Source organism: Salvelinus sp. IW2-2015, linkage group LG17 (genome assembly GCF_002910315.2).
Source record: "Salvelinus sp. IW2-2015 linkage group LG17, ASM291031v2, whole genome shotgun sequence".
Taxonomy (NCBI): domain Eukaryota; kingdom Metazoa; phylum Chordata; class Actinopteri; order Salmoniformes; family Salmonidae; genus Salvelinus; species Salvelinus sp. IW2-2015.
The window spans coordinates 6846880-6863833 of NC_036857.1; the positions used below are offsets into that span (position 1 = coordinate 6846880).

General features: G+C 40.9%; 1 pseudogene; it reads left to right on the top strand.

The window, feature by feature from the left end:
- The window catches only part of LOC139029035 (metabotropic glutamate receptor 7-like), a 134015-nt pseudogene extending 127345 nt beyond the window's left edge, over positions 1-6670 (top strand).
- Positions 6671-16954: the final 10284 nt, after the last annotated feature.

Genomic DNA, 16954 nt, shown 5'->3' on the forward strand with positions numbered 1-16954 from the left:
ACGACAAAACTTATTCCCCCTCAGGAGACTGAAAAGATTTGGCATGGGTCCTCAGATCCTCAAAAGGTTCTACAGTTGCACCATCGAGAGCATCCTGACTGGTTTCATCACTGCCTGGTGTGGCAACTGCTCGGCTTCCGACCGCACGGCACTACAGAGGGTAGTGCGAACGGCMCAGTACATSRSTGGGGCCAAGCTTCCTGCCATCCAGGACCTCTATAGCAGGCAGTGTCAGAGGAAGGCCCTAAAAATGTTCAAAGACTCCAGCCACTTTAGTCATAGACGGTACACTCTGCTACCGCATGGCAAGTTGTACCGGAGCGCCAAGTCTAGGTCCAAGAGGCTTCTAAACAGCTTTTACCCCCAAGCCATAAGACTCCTGAACACCTAATACAACTGCTCTGAGCAGTTGTATTAATATAAAATATACATAGTATTTTGCAAATTTTTCTTGCTCATCTTTATCAAGTGTGCCAATCATTTTGGACCTAACTGTACCTGTGATGGACAGGATTAACGTAAGCCAGTTTAAATCGCCCTATACTATCTCCATGCTCGCCTCATTTTTCTAGACTAAATCAAGAAATGATTGACAGGCCATGGTAACACATCACGGTTCCCATCGGCCTTATTTTCTCCATCTCTACTAATCACCTGGCACACACCGCACATGTCATCAACAGGTGCTGGCCTTCTCTCAATTCCGGCTCTGATATGACAGCTATTCCTAACGTCCTGTGATTGTCATTGTCATCTGTGTAATGAGCTGGAGAGTGTGTGTGTGTGTGTGTGTGTGTGTGTGTGTGTGGGAGAGTGAGTGGGAGAGTGAGTGGGAGAGTGCTTGTGTCATCAGGATGGCGTCTCTCTGCCAGTCACACATGTGGCTTGTGGAGCGAACACACTGCGTAGGGGGGACAACCTCAACAGCTGTGGTAGCAGCGCATCCTAATTCCCCAAGCAGAGCCCGAACGGGGCTCATCTCCGAGAGGCCCTCCCAAAAGTTCACTGTGTTATCTGCTCTGTGCGTCTCTAACCTTCTGTCTCCCTACACGCATGTCGCCTCGCTTCCTCTCCTCTCTTCTTGCTTCCTCTCTCCTCCCCTCACCCTTCTCTTTTAGCAGCAGTGGAAGTGACATTTATTAATGGTGAATTTATATACATGACCTCCCCTGAACTGTGGAGCCACAGTTCAGGGGAGGTCATGTATATAAATTCACATCAGTAATGTACATCAGCCCCTATAACCGTCAAAGTACCAAATACTACCTTTCAGGAGGGATCCCCTCTGACTGATCTGACTCATAATGATTTAGAGTTATTAAGTAAGAGAATTAGTAGCTCTGAAGATTCTACAGGACATCACTATCGATATTAGTCAAAATGTCTCTATGACTGTCCCTTACAGAGATGTAAGGATTTGCCCTGTAATTTAGAAATATTGGCGATGTCTCCTCTCTGTCCCGGCAGTGATTATGAGCAAGTATATATTGACCACATCAGGCATGTGTGGATGAATTAACGATTTGTAGGTACATTTTTGTATTATGACCAATCAATCAATACCATGACAAGGGAAATTGTACCCATGGGTGCCACAAACACATTTGTTTTACTATCCTTGTGGGGACCAAACAATTGATTACCATTCCAAATCTAAATCTAAACTAACACCTAAGCCTAAAATTGCCTTTTTCCTTGTGTGGCTCAGCGAAATGTCCCCCCTTGTACTGACTTCTGGTCCCCACAAAGATAGTAAAACCAAAAACACAATAACACACTCACACACACACAAACAAAATCATAGCTTTCTTCTTGAAAATATAAACTTTTTTGACCAACTGCACACATATACAGCTAAGACTGCAAAAGCATGTTGTACATCTCCACATGTTTTATTCATCATAGTCACTGGCCAAGACTACAAAATAAGTCTGGAAGGAAGTGGTAGGACTTTAATTGCATAACCCATGGGAGTTGGTCACCATGGCAAGATTTAGAGCAGTAAGAAAAAAAGTTTACAGAGCTACACTATATATAAAAAAGTATGTGGACACCTTTTCAAATTAGTGGATTTGGCTAATTCAGCTACACCCGTTGCTGACAGGTGTATCAAATCAAGCACACAGCCATGCAATCTCCAAAGACAAACATTGGCAGAAGAATGGCTTTACTGAAGAGGTCAGTGACTTTCAACGTGGCACCGTCATAGGATGCCACCTTTCCAACAAGTTAGTTCCACAAATATCTGCCCTGCTAGAGCTGCCCCGGTCAACTGTAAGTGCTGTTATTGTGAAGTGGAAACTTCCACCATGGCTCAGCCGCGAAGTGGTAGGCCACAAGCTCACAGAATTGGACCGCTGAGTGCTGAGCTGTCCTCGGTTGCAACACTCACTATCGAGTTCCAAAATGCCCTGGAAACAACGTCAGCACAATAACTGGTCATCGTGAGCTTCATGAAATGGGTTTCCATGTCCGAGCAGCCGCATATAAGCCTAAGATCACCATGCCCAATGCCAAGTGTCAGCTGGAGTTGTGTAAAGCTCGCCGCCATTGGACTCTGGAGCAGTGGAAACGTGTTCTCTAGAGTGATGAATCACGCTTCACCGTCTGGCAGTCCAATGGACAGATCTGTGTTTGGCGGATACCATGGAGAACGCTACCTGCCCGAATGCATAGTGCCAACGGTAAAGTTTGGTGGAGGAGGAATAATGGTCTGGAGCTGTTTTTCATGGTTCAGGCTAGGCCCGTTAGTTCTGGTGAAGGGAAATCTTAATGCTACAGCGTACAATGACATTCTAGACGATTCTGTACTTCCAACTTTGTGGCAACAGTTTAGGAAAGACCCTTTCCTGTTTCAGCATGACAATGCCCCCATGCACAAAGCGAGGTCCATACAGAAATGGTTTGTCTAAATCGGTGTGGAAGAACTTGACTGGCCTGCACAGAGCCCTGACCTCAACCCCGTCGAACACCTTTGAGATGAATTGGAACGTCGACTGCGAGCCAGGCCTAATCGCCCAACTTCAGACCTCACTAATGCTCTTGTGGCTGAATGGAAGCAAGTCCTCGCATTAATGTTCCAACATCTAGTGGAAAGCCTTCCAAGAAGAGTGGAGGCTGTTATAGCAACAAAGGGGGCACCAATTCTATATTAATGCCCATGATTTTGGAATAAGATGTTCKATGAGCATGTGTCCACATACTTTTGGTCGTGTAGAGTATTTCTCTGCTTTAAGAAACGCAATGTGCATCGACCTCCATTAAACAGGAGAGAACACTGCATAGGTGGAGTAGTGCAGTACCCAACACAGACATACCATTGTACCTACCTTGGTGATCAGCAAAGTTGAGGTCCGTTTCCATGGCAATGTAGAGACAGGGATCACATCAAATGCCCTAGCATTTGTTAGGTGCCCACTTGTGTGGTATTTGTGTTGTTGCATCGCTAGTTAGTATCTGAAAATAGAGAGTTTGACTCAGGGGTGTTGCTGAAATTAAACAATGCACTAAACCAGACAGCGATTGTGCAACGATTATTAACGGTGCACGTTCACATGCAATGCATGAATGTATGATAGAGTTGCAGGGTATTTATATATTATGCATGTACTTTATGTCTTCTCTATTTACACTGCCTTCAGAAGGTATTCATACCCCTTGACTTATTTCACATTTTGTTGKCTTACGATGAGGCCATAGGCCCACCCACTTGGGAGCCAGGCCCAGCCAATCAGAATACGTTTTTTCCCCCACATAAGGGCTTTAATACAGACAGATATACTCCTCAGTTGCATCAGCTGTACGGGTGGCTGTTCTCAGACGACTCTGCAGGTGAAGAAGCCGGATATTGAGGTCCTGGGTTAGCGTGGTTACACGTGGTCTGCGGTTGTGAAGCTGGTTGGACGTACCGCCAAAATCTCTAAAACGACGTTGGAGACGGCTTATGGTAGAGAAATGGACATTAAATTATCTGTCAACAGCTCTGTTGGACATTTCTGCAGTCAGCATGCCAATTGCACACTTCCTCAAAAATGTGTGTTGTGTGACAAAACAGAACATTTTAGAGTGGCCTTTTATTGTCCCCAAGCACAAGGTGCACCGGTGTAAGGATCATGCTATTTAATCAACTTCTTGATATACCACACATGTCAGGTGGATGTATTATCTTGGCAAAGGAGAAATGCTCACTAAAAGGGATGTAAACAAATATGTGATTTTTTGTTGTTGAGAAATCAGCTTTTTGTGCGTATGGAAAATTTCTGGAATCTTTTATTTCAGCTCATGAAACATTGGACCTACACTTTACATGTTGCATTTATATGTTTGTCGGGTGTACAGTAAGTATTCACACCCCTAAGTCAATACTTTGTAGAAGCACCTTTGGCGGCGATTAAATCTTTGAGTCTTTAAACACTCTGTCTGTATCAGCTTTGCACATCTGGATTTGGGGATTGTCTCCTATTCTTGCTTGCAGATTTTATCAAGCTCTATTAAGTTAGACAGGGAGCAGCATTGAACCACAATCTTCAAGTCTTTCCACAGATTTTCAATGGGATTCAAGTCTGGCCTTTGGCTGGGCCACTCAAGGACTTTTATATTATTTTTCTGAAGTCATCCCAGCATTGCTTTGGCGTATGCTTGGGGTCATTGTTTTGTTGGAACGTAAATCTTCGCCCCAGTCTAAGGTCGTTTACACTCTAAAGAAGTTTCTCATCAAGGATTTAATCTGTATTTGGCTCCATTTATTGTTCCCTCTATTCTTACCAGTCTACCAGTCCCTGCCACTGAAAAGCATCCCATAGCATGATGCTGCCACCACCGTGCTTTACGGTAAGGGTGATGTTCAACGTGTGATGAGCTGTGCCTGCTTTTCTCCAGTCATAGAGCTTTGCATTCAGAATACAGAATATTTTGCCCTATGCCCCTTTTGCCCTATGCTTCTTGTGCCTTTTGCAAATTCCAGGTGTGCTGTTGTGTCTTTTTCTCAGGAGTGGCTTCTGTCTGGCCACTCTCCCATAAAGCCCAGATTGGTGAAGTGCTGTAGAGATTGTTGTCATTCTGGCAGGTTCTTCCATCTCAGCCAAGGTCACCTCCCTGGCCAAGGTCTTTCTTGCCCGGTTGCTCAGTTTAGTCGACAGCCAGCTCAAGGCAGAGTCTGGGTAATTCCATATTTCTTCAATTTCCCAATGATGGAGATCACTGTGGTCTTAAAAACTTTCAACACTCTAGAAATTGTTTTACACCCTTCCCCAGATATATGCCTCATCRCAATTCTATCTCGGAGATCTATGAACAGTGCCTTGGACTTCATGGTATAGTTTCTGCTCTGACATGCAGTCAACTGTGGGACCTTATATAGACAGGTGTGTTTCTTCATAAATTATGTCCAAACAATTGAATTGAACAGAGGTGGACTCCAATACTGTTGTCATGACATCTCAAGGATGATCAAAGGACATTGGATGCACCTGATTCTTATGTAAATTAGATATTTCTGTATTTAATTTTCAATAGATTTGCAAACATTTCTATTGTGTGTAGATGGGTGAGAACAAAATCAATTTAATCAATTTTGAATTCAGGCTGCAACACAACAAAAAGTGGAATAAGTGAATGGGTATGAATACTTTCTGAAGGCACTGTATGTCTGCGTATGTTTGTCCATTGCTTATTGTATTTTGTTGCACTGTTATAATAATCTTATAATCATTATAATCTTTGACCTACCTCGCTTCTCAGGTCAAGCTACGAAGAAAACATATGTGAGTTACAACAACCTCAGGATCTAATGGCCTCCCAGGGAATGCTCCGTGTCCTTACTCTGGGATGATGACCATAACTGGGGAGCACAGGAAGAGAAGACTGGCAGGGGTAGGGGCAGGGACAGGCTGCCTAGATAGTACTATGGTTTCCAGGACTGTGGATGGTGTCAACCTTTATAATTTTTGTCTTCTGAAGAGGAARATGAAGGGGGAAGGAAAAATGGAGGGATGGCGATATTTGATATGAGCAGTGAATGATGAAGAGATAGCTAGCTGTAGGATCGTAACTGGGCCCTGATCCATGCTGTTCTGTTCTGATCTGTTCTAGAACCAGACTGTGGGTTCTTAGAACCTCTGTAGTGTGCTCCCTTATCTCTGAAACAGTCAGTGATGTGAACAACCTCTGATTCAGGAGTCAGTCTAAGTAATCCCTGAGAGAAAGAAGACTGGACCGTTTATTTCAATGTTTTGTTGTTGTAATATCCATTAAAGCCATATTCTCTTGCAGTGCCCATGGTTTGTTTTTAAGTTAAGTGAGGTTTCTTCTGAGTTCCTTGTGCCTGATCTTACATTTTTTCAACAGAATATTATGTTGAATTTCGACCTTGACTGAATCACCATGACTAGCAAGCTCTGCCACATGCGTTTTGTTTTTATGAAATCCACTGACATCAATCATTTTAACATGAATAACTATGTCAGCGTGATGAGCAATGTATCTATATTTTTTGTAAATATCTGAGAGTATTTTCATGTTTGGATAACAACAACAAAAATATCCAGTATATGTTTAATTGGCTTTGGATGGTAATTAAAAAGCAGCACAAACTGTTCACATTGCATGTGCGAATGTATGTCTGTTCTATTTGATGTAAAACAAAAAAAAGATAAATAAATTCTGAAATGACTATGATCTTAAGCATCATTCTGAAGTGTATTAATTTATTTTAAAGAAATGACTTGATTCATAACAGAATATGGCTTTAATCTGTTATTAAAATGAACCCCTCTGCATCTGTCAGCATGTTGGTTTTATATAGTTTTGTACTTTATGCTTAATTATCAATGGTGTGGGAAGAAAACCTATCTGAACAATCATGCAAGTATGTTGTGATGTTGTCTGTCCAATTATCAACATGTAATAAAATCATTTTGTTATCTTTTATACAATTAAACAAAGCGGAACTTAATCGTTATTTGTGTGCATGTGTGTGTGTTTGTGCCAATATTCCTGTATTGGCGTGAGTGTGGCGTGAGGGGGCATGTGTGCATGCATATTTGTGTGTATGTGTGTGTGTGTGTGTGTGTGTGTGTGTGTGTGTGTGCTTGCATGCATTCACATGCATGTGTTTGTGTTTGCACGTGTGTCTAATAGAGAGATTGACAGCTGTGTTTGCACTGATGCATGGGTAAATACCATTAATCAGTGTTTTGTTTATGGCTCCACGTAAACTGATGACAATGTAATCTGCTCATTTTGTGTCTCACCCTGTGAATGCCACATTATCAGGCTCACTGAGCTACGCTGTCATGCAGAGGAGATGGGTTCCTGGGAGATAGATAAACTATGTCCACTAGCTGGCCCATTTCTTCCACTACCCCCTCTGTTTCTGCTTCTCTCTTTTTATACCTCTCTCTCTTCATCCTCTCGCTCCCTCTTTTCCACCCTCACTCTCTTTCACCCTCGTTTTCTCCCAACCGGACTCTCTTCCCTTTTCAGCCTCTCCCTCAGCCTCCTCTTTTCCCAACACCAATACTCTGTATGTTGAAAATGAAATATGGCAGAACAATTTGTCTACATACAAAAAAGCTGCAAGCAGCGTTGCTGGGGTTCAGCTGTGTGTCCACTGTGCCACCATCAGGACAAATTGGACACATTGCCCAGGGATGAGCTACTTCTGTACTGTTTATCACGCTTGCCAGATATCAGAACTCAACATCAAACAGGTCATTCAATATTATGCTTTTGTGGTATTTTGGACCATTTTCAATGATGGTTACTATTTTAAACGTCTTGTTCTTCAGGACTGCTGGACACATTTGGCACCAAATGTGGTATATATATCATCTATGTACCCATGTCTTTAAACGCAACATTTTCCAGGACTCTAGCTCAAACAATATGGCCGCTATGAGCCAATAAGCTTCCATTAATGTTTTTTCAATTCCAACAGTGGCATAACATAACCATACTTCACAGGTTAGCTAGACTCATAACCCTGAGCGTGTGTGCCAAATTGCATCACTCTGAATCAAACAGATTAAGAGATATAAACATGTACCCGTTAAAGCGCCAACATGTGGTTGATCTGACTGTGCTTGAATATGTTGAGTCTTCACAGTATTTGGAACATGTGTACCAAGTTTTGTTACAATACAAATATCCGTGACTGATTTATATGCATTTATGTGCCCGACCATGCCCACATGAATGCTTATTGGTCAATAGCGGCCATGTTGTTTTAGGAACTAGTCTGGATGTTGCGTTGGGAGAACTTTGTTCACAGATGCCACATATTAGGTTTCGTACAGATCTGTCATTAGTTGCCAGAGGAGTAGCATTTTAAGTGTTTTTYACAAAATTCTAAATGGTGGAAAATCCATAATGGCGGCCCTTGATGGTCCTTGAGGCAAATTTGTTCGTTGTAAGGAGAGGGACCTACGTACCGAATGTTATGACGCTAGGTCAAAGTTTGCATGTTAAATCGATTGTTATAGCGCCACCATGTGGCCTGTTGGCATGGTATTGCATGAGAGGGTGTGACCCTTTACCATCATGCCAGGTTGCACCTTCCTAGGCCTTATCATCTCAAGATAATTTGTATTTTAATTTGGCCTGTCGGAAGAAGAGGAATAATAATAATGAACTAAATCAATACAAAAGGGTTTCAATAGCTTAGCTGCTGAACCCCTAATAAGCTAAACACAATTCACCTCTTGTATGTGCCTGTAAATGTACATTATTCTTTATTAACTACAATGCATCACAATAGCTACATCCCCCTGAGAAACACGAAGTAAACCTGTTTGCTTACCATGTAAAGTCCCCTGGAGTCTGTTACATAGACACATGACATGACGTATGACTGGGCATGCTGCTGCTGCTACTGCTGCAGTAATCTGCCTGTGTGTGTCAGAGGGAGAGGAGAAGAGAGGGAGAGAGGAGATCCATTCTCAGCACAGACTTTCTGTTGTTTCCCATTAGCTGCGTCTGGCAACTCCCAGGTTCCTTTGAGACCAGATGGTCTTTACTTCTCAAATGTATAGTCTGTCATTCCTCTCGCGTGCAGCCAAGAAAAATCCCACTTATGCTCAATTAATACTAGCCTCTCCTCCTCCAGCTTGTCAGTGTTTGTGTGGAGGCAATCGGTAGGGGCTGGCCCACATTTGGATTTGTGGCCCTCTGGGGAAAAAACTACAACAAATCAAACAAACTCCAAGAGTTAATGAAAGAACAAACAAAACAAAAACCTGCCATTTTATTGGATGTTTTGAACAATCTGCACCTCAAACAATACTCTTCAGTATCTCAAAAACAAACGGCAGACTTGAAGAAGTGGCAGTAATATTCTTAAGAGGAATTGATCTTTGATATTCAAGACAAGGTGCATTTTGGAAATTCCTACCACTTCAGAAGAATGGAAATCAGGTTCCGCTTTCGTTCTACACTAAAGACTCATAGAATAGTATTTACTCTTTATGTGCTAAAGAGCCCGTTATGTAGATAACCCACTTGAGTCTAGTGGGAGATTCAAGTAGGCTGAGATCAGAGAAACTAAAGTAATCATGGTAGTCTGATAGCTATAAGTCTACACAAGGGAAAACTTTTAGCCAATAGTTTTTATTTTGTAGCCAATTTAACTTTAATTTTTGTAGAAAGTTTTACTGGTTATACATTTAGGCCAAAAACGTAAAAATACTTTAAAAAGGCTATTTAAGGCTGTAGGTCGCAAGGTGTTTTCACCTTCTTGTTGGACACCAAAGAAGTGTTCTAAAGAAGAATGGACACCCACAATTTCTGGAGTGGGTGTGACCTGGCTTAAAGCTTTCTGTTATCTTGACTTTTACATTAGAATCCAATCTTCACTTGTGTCTGCTGTTTCTTTATACCACATCTAAGTTGCAGAACTCACAAACACAACTCAAGCTTTCCCCTCAGACTCTCCACATATCGCCATTTATTCAAGCACGGCCTTTGAGGAAAGCCTTCCTCATGTTGTCAGAACTGTGATGTGCTCTTTCACAGACAATTTACCAGTGATGAGTCCAAATTAGCTCTGTTTCAAGGCTCCTACTCTCTCCACTCTCCTATCTCTCCATAAATATCCAATTATCCAACTCTAGCCAGAGTGAAACCTTATCTGCTTCCCTCACTGGACGACTGGGCCAGATAGCACAACTTCCTGTGGATTAAGCCACTCTTCCGTTCTCTCTTTATTTCTCGCTCTCTTTATCCCTTTGTCTTTGTCTTTCCCTCCATCTATCTTTATCTATCTAGCTATCTGCTAGGTGTAAAATGTTATCTTTTTAATGGAGATCAGTCTGTAGGTACTTACCATGCAGTAGCTACAGTAGCTAAATAGAATCACCCAGTTGCCCTGTTGCCCATTAATGCAATTCCACATATCAGTTACAGTAAATGGAGGATAATGACAATGCTCAGGGAATAGGGATCTCTAATTGAGCAATACCAGAGAAAGTTCCCTCTTTTTCTCTCCAACTCTCTCTATTAATGGCTGTGGGGTCTTCTGGTGTCAGCCCACTTCCATCCCCTGGTCCACCCATCTCTCCCTTTCTGCTGACACTGTACAGAGAGTGTGTCATAACGTTATTGCATTTTTAACCAGGGGAACGGAGCAGGCATTATTCTCATTACATTACTGTCTCCTGGTATATATTTAGTTGTCTCTGTTTTACTCCCTTTGCTTCCGAGAGGAGTTTAGTGGGTGGAGAGAATACGTTTGAAATCTGTTGGTTTGACATTCATTAGAGATATGGGTTGTGACAGTCTGCAATTAACTCAGTCATCTCCTTTATCTTCACCCGGGCTTGGCTGCTTGGCTGTGGAGTCTATTCTGCTCTGTATGGACGAAAGGATGGGTTTCTCCATATCTCTCGYTCTCTCTCTTTACTTCTCTCTCTACTTCCCTCTCCTTCCCTCACTCCATGACTGCTAATTTCATTCTCTCTAGCGTCTAGCTGCTAATGATAATTTGGAAATCACATATCTGACGTTATGGGTATAATTGACTGATTGTGTTATTAAGATTGGCTGTGTGAGAAAGAAAACTCATTCTATTTGTAGCAGTAGCGCAGATGCAAACCGCTTTTCCCTCCACAAAAAAAAGAAATCCATTAATTGAGAAAATGACTGCCGCGTGTTGACATTATGATTTCTGTGAATATGCTGCATATTTGTTTTGCTGTCGGCTGAATAAAATCTGTTGTTCACATGGCCAGAGCCTGCACATGTACTGCAAAAAGTCATGCATTTTTAAAAGCGAATCATAACACAGGTCCATGGCAAAGCAACAGCCAACAGCGTTTATGTGAAGGCAGATACATCTGTGGCCTAAACAAGAGGTGACAGAGATAAGTACGCGCTGGCTGTGAAATATGATTAGAGCTAAGCCCTTGATTTCAAGGAGCATGGCAAAAACAATGCATTTCCACAACCCACACAAGTCACCACTTTTCAAGGGGAAAGGAATAAAAGGTTAGATAGAACTAGAAAACAACTGGAGAAATAAGAGGAATGTACACTCTTAGAAAAAAAWTGTTCTTCGGCTGTCCCCAGAGGAGAACCCTTTTTGGTTCCAGGTAGAACCGTTTTTTTTGTTTCAGTTAGAACCCTTTTGGGTTCCAAATAGAACCCTCTGTGGAAGGGGTTCTTTATGCAACCCAAAAGGGTTCTACCCGGAACCAAAAAACGTTATTCAAAGGGTTCTCCAATAGGGACAGGTGAAGAACAACAATGTTGTTTTTCTATGTTTTGTTCTGTTGTTAGATTTCTATGTGTTGGGCCTAGTATGGTTCTCAATCAGAGGCAGGTGTCTGTCGTTGTCTCTGATTGGGAGCCATATTTAGGTATCCTGTTTTTCATTGTGTGTTGTGGGTGATTGTTTCCTGTTGTGGTGTTTGTGTCACATTTCAGGACTGTTTCGGTATTATTCACTTTGTTATTTTGTATTTTTCAGTGTTCAGTTTTAATAAATTAAAATGGACACTTACCACGCTGCGTATTGGTCCGATCCTTGCTACTCCTCAGACGAASAGGACGAGAACCGTGACAATTAGACAATAAAGCATATTTTGTTTGCAGCGAAAGGTTTTATATACTGTAATATATCTCGCTCCAGATCTTGACTTGAATTATGTGCACATAACTCTGAATTTTACACAAACCTATTGATAATTTTGCATGGTTCATGTGAAAGTTTGAATTAAGTGCTCCTATAATACCAGTCTGAATTTGGCCATGAAATGTACTGTAATGTCAAATTGAAATTCAGTGTGACACATTTTTCAGTTGTCTCTGAAGTATAGATCACTCTAGATTTGATTAAACTCTTCACAAAGGCTACATTAATTATGTATCATCACAATGGAGATAATGGACCAGAGTACCAATTGAAAATGACTTCACAAAAATTCCTCATGACATGATCTCAAATATTAAATTATTGGAATGGAGCAGTCTTCCACATCATCTGTAAAGAAGGATAGAGAGTAGAATTTTCATTTATCTTCTCTATACTGCATATGATACAATCTACGTACAGTATTTCTAATCTAGCAACTTTTTATCTATTCATGTAGTGTGTGTGTGTGTCTGTGTGTCTGTCCTTCCCTTTGATCCATCCATCCTATGATCCAGCTTCTAGAGTCCTGTTCCCCAGGGTTGCGGTCCCCTGAGTGGCCCCACACAGAGAACAGAAGGGGCCTGGCGAAGTCCAATTTCCACACTCACTGACCCAAACATACCCATCTGGCCCTCAGGGCCCCGGGAAACAGAGGACACACACTAAAGCACTCGGCCAACATGGAACAGGAGGGTGGACCATCACAGTACTGTGTTGAGTACTGTGTTATATAAATATATATATATATATTATTGTCACATACACCAGATAGGTGCAGTGATATGTCTTGTTTTACAGGGCCATGGTAGTACAGCACCCCTGGAGCAAGTTAAGGTWCAGTGCCTTGCTCAAGGGCACATCCACACATTTTTCACCTTGTCGGCTCAGGTATTCAAACCAGCGACAATTCGGTTTCTGGCCCAAAGCTAAGGCTACCTGCCGCCACTAGATAAACTAATGTTAATAACTTTTCATGCTCAAAATTGTGCACTCTTCTCAAACAATAGCATGGTATTCTTTCACTGTAATAGCTACTGTAAATTGGACAAAGCAGTTAGATTAACAAGAATGTAAGCTTTCTGCCAATATCAGATATGTCTATGTCCTGGGAAATTGTCTTGTTACTTACAACCTCATGCTAATCACATCAGCCTACATTAGCTCAACCGTCCTGTGGAAGGGACACCGATCCCGAAGACGTTTTAAACTAGTTAACTTGTTTTCTAAAAAATAAAATTGGTCAAACACAACTCTATCAATTTACTAAGAACATGCAACAAACTGATTTGGTGGCTGTTAGAGGCAGYAAAGGGTGATTTACTAAGAACATTCAACAAACTGATTTGGTGGCTGTTAGAGGCAGCAAAGGGTGATTTACTCATTTTAGGCAGTGGAATTACTTTAGCTTCCTTCCACGCATGTGACACACTCCTTTATGCTTTGGTTAAAGATATAGCAAATAGGGGAGGCAATACAGTCTGTAATGATTCGCAATAGTTTCCCATCATGGTTGTCTATACCTGGCGGCTTATCATTATTGATGGATAACAATATTATTTCCATCTCTCCCACATGAACTTGACGAAATTCAAATCAGCAATCCTTCTCTTTCATTGTTCTTTTTTTTTTTACTAAAAAAGGATGGTTCGCTGTTCAATGTTGCCATTTCACTTCTCAGTTTTTCCACTTAATTTGTGAAATAGTCATTGAAATAATGTGCAATATCTAAAGGTTTTGTTCTGCCAATTATATAATTTAAGGTACTCCAAAGTATTTTCCCATTGTGTTTTATGTCATTTATCTTGGTTTGGTAATGTAATTTCTTCTTCTTTTTATTAAGTCACAACTTTTCTCAATGTACAGTAAGTCAACCAATCAGCTGAGCAGCCTGACTTGTTTGCCACCTCTTTTGCATAATTTCTTTGAACCATACCATTTTTCAATTCATCATCAACCCAGAGGCCTCTAACAGTTCCCAAGTTAATTTCTTAACAGGTGCATGATTGTCAACAAATTGCATTAATAATTTTACAAATACTTCTAGTGCTGCTTCTGGATACCCTTTCTCATACACATCAGACCAACATACAGTAAATGTTTTACATCTTTAACAAAAGAGTCCTGAGAAAATATATTGAATGATCTCTTATAAATTACTTTAGGCCCAACCATTGGCCTTTTGGCTTTCCTTGTTATTGGCACAATGTTATGGTCACACACACCATTAAACATTTCACACACATTATCTAGATACTGACTGTTAGCACTTGGTGGTATATAGAAACTAATGTTGAGTAACATTTTGGGAAGAAAATTTGGAGGATTTTGTTTTGAGATGCACAGGACAACCCTACTACAATATGTGGATGTTGGGGAGATAAATGTGGTTTAATATCTAAAAAGAACAAAGAGTGTAAACACGTTGCAATAGTGATGATCTGTTGAACATCATTTCTAAAGGTTGAAGATGGTTTAACAGCTGGTGCTGACATGACCTTAGTGCCGACTCATTATTATTGCAGTGTTCTCCTCCCCCTGTTCTAATCCCAGGCAAATTCCCCAATAACCTTTCACATGACAGTTTGTACTGTTGCTTCAAACTCGTGCCGTGGCCTCCAATAAGGTATTGTCTAGTTCGGAATGTGGCTCACGCCTTATAAACCAGGGGGAGTAGTCAGTACAACCAAGACTATGTCATGTTTTCTTCCCATCTGAGCCCACTTCCAAGACAATTCACAACGTTCATATGAATGGGAGCTTTACTGTTCTTCTATGAGTGACAATACATTATTCTCTCCAGTCTCTGGAATGGATCCAATTTACGAGATAAGAATGGAAAATGCAATTAGCCTAAACTATTGAAATATGTAAGGGAATTACAGAGGAAGTCTCACAGTTGTTCCAATTTATCACATTTTTCTGATTATAATTGTCACTCCGGAGATGACTTTACACGTGTTATTGTGTGGTGAATTAAAGGGGAATCCTTTCATTACTTCTAGGCTATTAACAAATGGCTCATTTCAGGAACAAGTGTGAGTTTGAGTTGAATGTGATAACAACAGTGATATACTGCTGAGAAGATATGGTTGTGCAGCATGGCCCTCTGGGTAACACTTTCTGTTGCTTTTGGATGAAATTAAGAGCAGAAATGTTTAAGGTGACAACCACATAATTTTGAGTGACATAGCCATCCTCAGAATAATTATAATCTGCATTATTATCGTATTAACACCTATAATAAATTGTGTAAATCAATCCCAGTTCCTACTGTTGCTATCCATTTTCAATGTGACTTCATGTTATGATATTTCTGAAGTACTGTATTTTATGTCTGACTCATACAAATTATTATTTTGTGTTTTGTTTGCAGGTTAGAGTATTTCGTCTTTAATCTTGTTCTGGAGGCAGCTCTGCAGAGTGGTCACCAGCTGGCAAAGCCACTAAATCATAAAATCTGATTTAAAACGTAATCCTAACCTTAACCCTAACCTTAAACACACTGCTAACCCTCATGCCTAACCCTTACCTTAAATTAAGACTAAAAAGCACATTTTTGTTGTCATAAAATTTTACAATGTAGCCAATTTTGATTTTGCAGCAATATAGCCAATTTTGAAATGGCCATGTTCTGCCTCCAGGACAAGACTCATGATAACAAAAGTCAACCTGCGTTTTGTTCAGTGGTGCTCTGGTTTGGAACCCATTCTCTTTCAAAGGTGTGTTACTGCCATCTTCTGGTTTGTGTTTATCTCAGTGATAATGCATGGGGTGTGGAAAGGGTTTATGCAACATTTACCTTTTTCACTAGATGGCACTATGTTCACTACCAATAGATAATAATGTAATCCATATTGGTGGCAACGAATTGTCTCTGGTTATTTAAAAAAAWATATATATTTCACCTTTATTTAACCAGGTAGGCTAGTTGAGAACAAGTTCTCATTTACAACTGCGACCTGACCAAGATAAAGCAAAGCAGTGCGACACAAACAACAACACAGAATTACACATGGAATAAACAAGCGTACAGTCAATAACACAATAGAAAAAAAAGAAAGTATATATACAGTGTGTGCAAATGGCGTGAGGAGGTAAGGCAGTAAATAGGCCATAGTAGCAAGTAATTACAATTTAGCAAATTAACACTGGAGTGATAGATGTGCAGATGATGATGTGCAAGTAGAAATACTGGTGTGCAAAAGAGCAGAAAAGTAAATAAAACATTATGTCCTGATTCTCCACCCTTTTCCAGAACTGTGTACATAGATATAAATCATAGGATTGGTGCAAACTTTGGCTGGAGGTACAAACCCATGTGACAAAGTGTGGAGAAGAGTGGAGAATCGTATGCAGCTAATGGTTCCGTGAAAAGAGTGTCTAGTGAGTTTTAACCAGGGGTCTTCAACCTTTTCTTACCCAGGGCAATCCGGCAACCCAGGGACCCCATCACACGTTACCATTTTTTTATTTATTATGTCTGATCTTATCATCAGATGAATGATAATGGCAAGAAGTAATCAACATTCTAAAATGAATAGATTTGGTTGATATTTCTTCATTATTTTGACCTCCCCACATTATACATGGAAGAGGATGTGTTAACTCTAACACAGCCTATTAGCTAGAAAGGTAATGCCAAACACATTTTTGCCAAGGGGCCGATTCCGACCTAAGGTAAGCGTGTGTAAATGGAACATAATTCTCTTTTATGCCTTTTCTCTCTACGGTAGTCTGACCTTGAACTCAAGCATCAGAATAGCATGCTCTTCACCCGCTATTCGTTGGGGATGGAGATCAAAGAAATGAAGGTCTGGCGGAGGTGTGTCT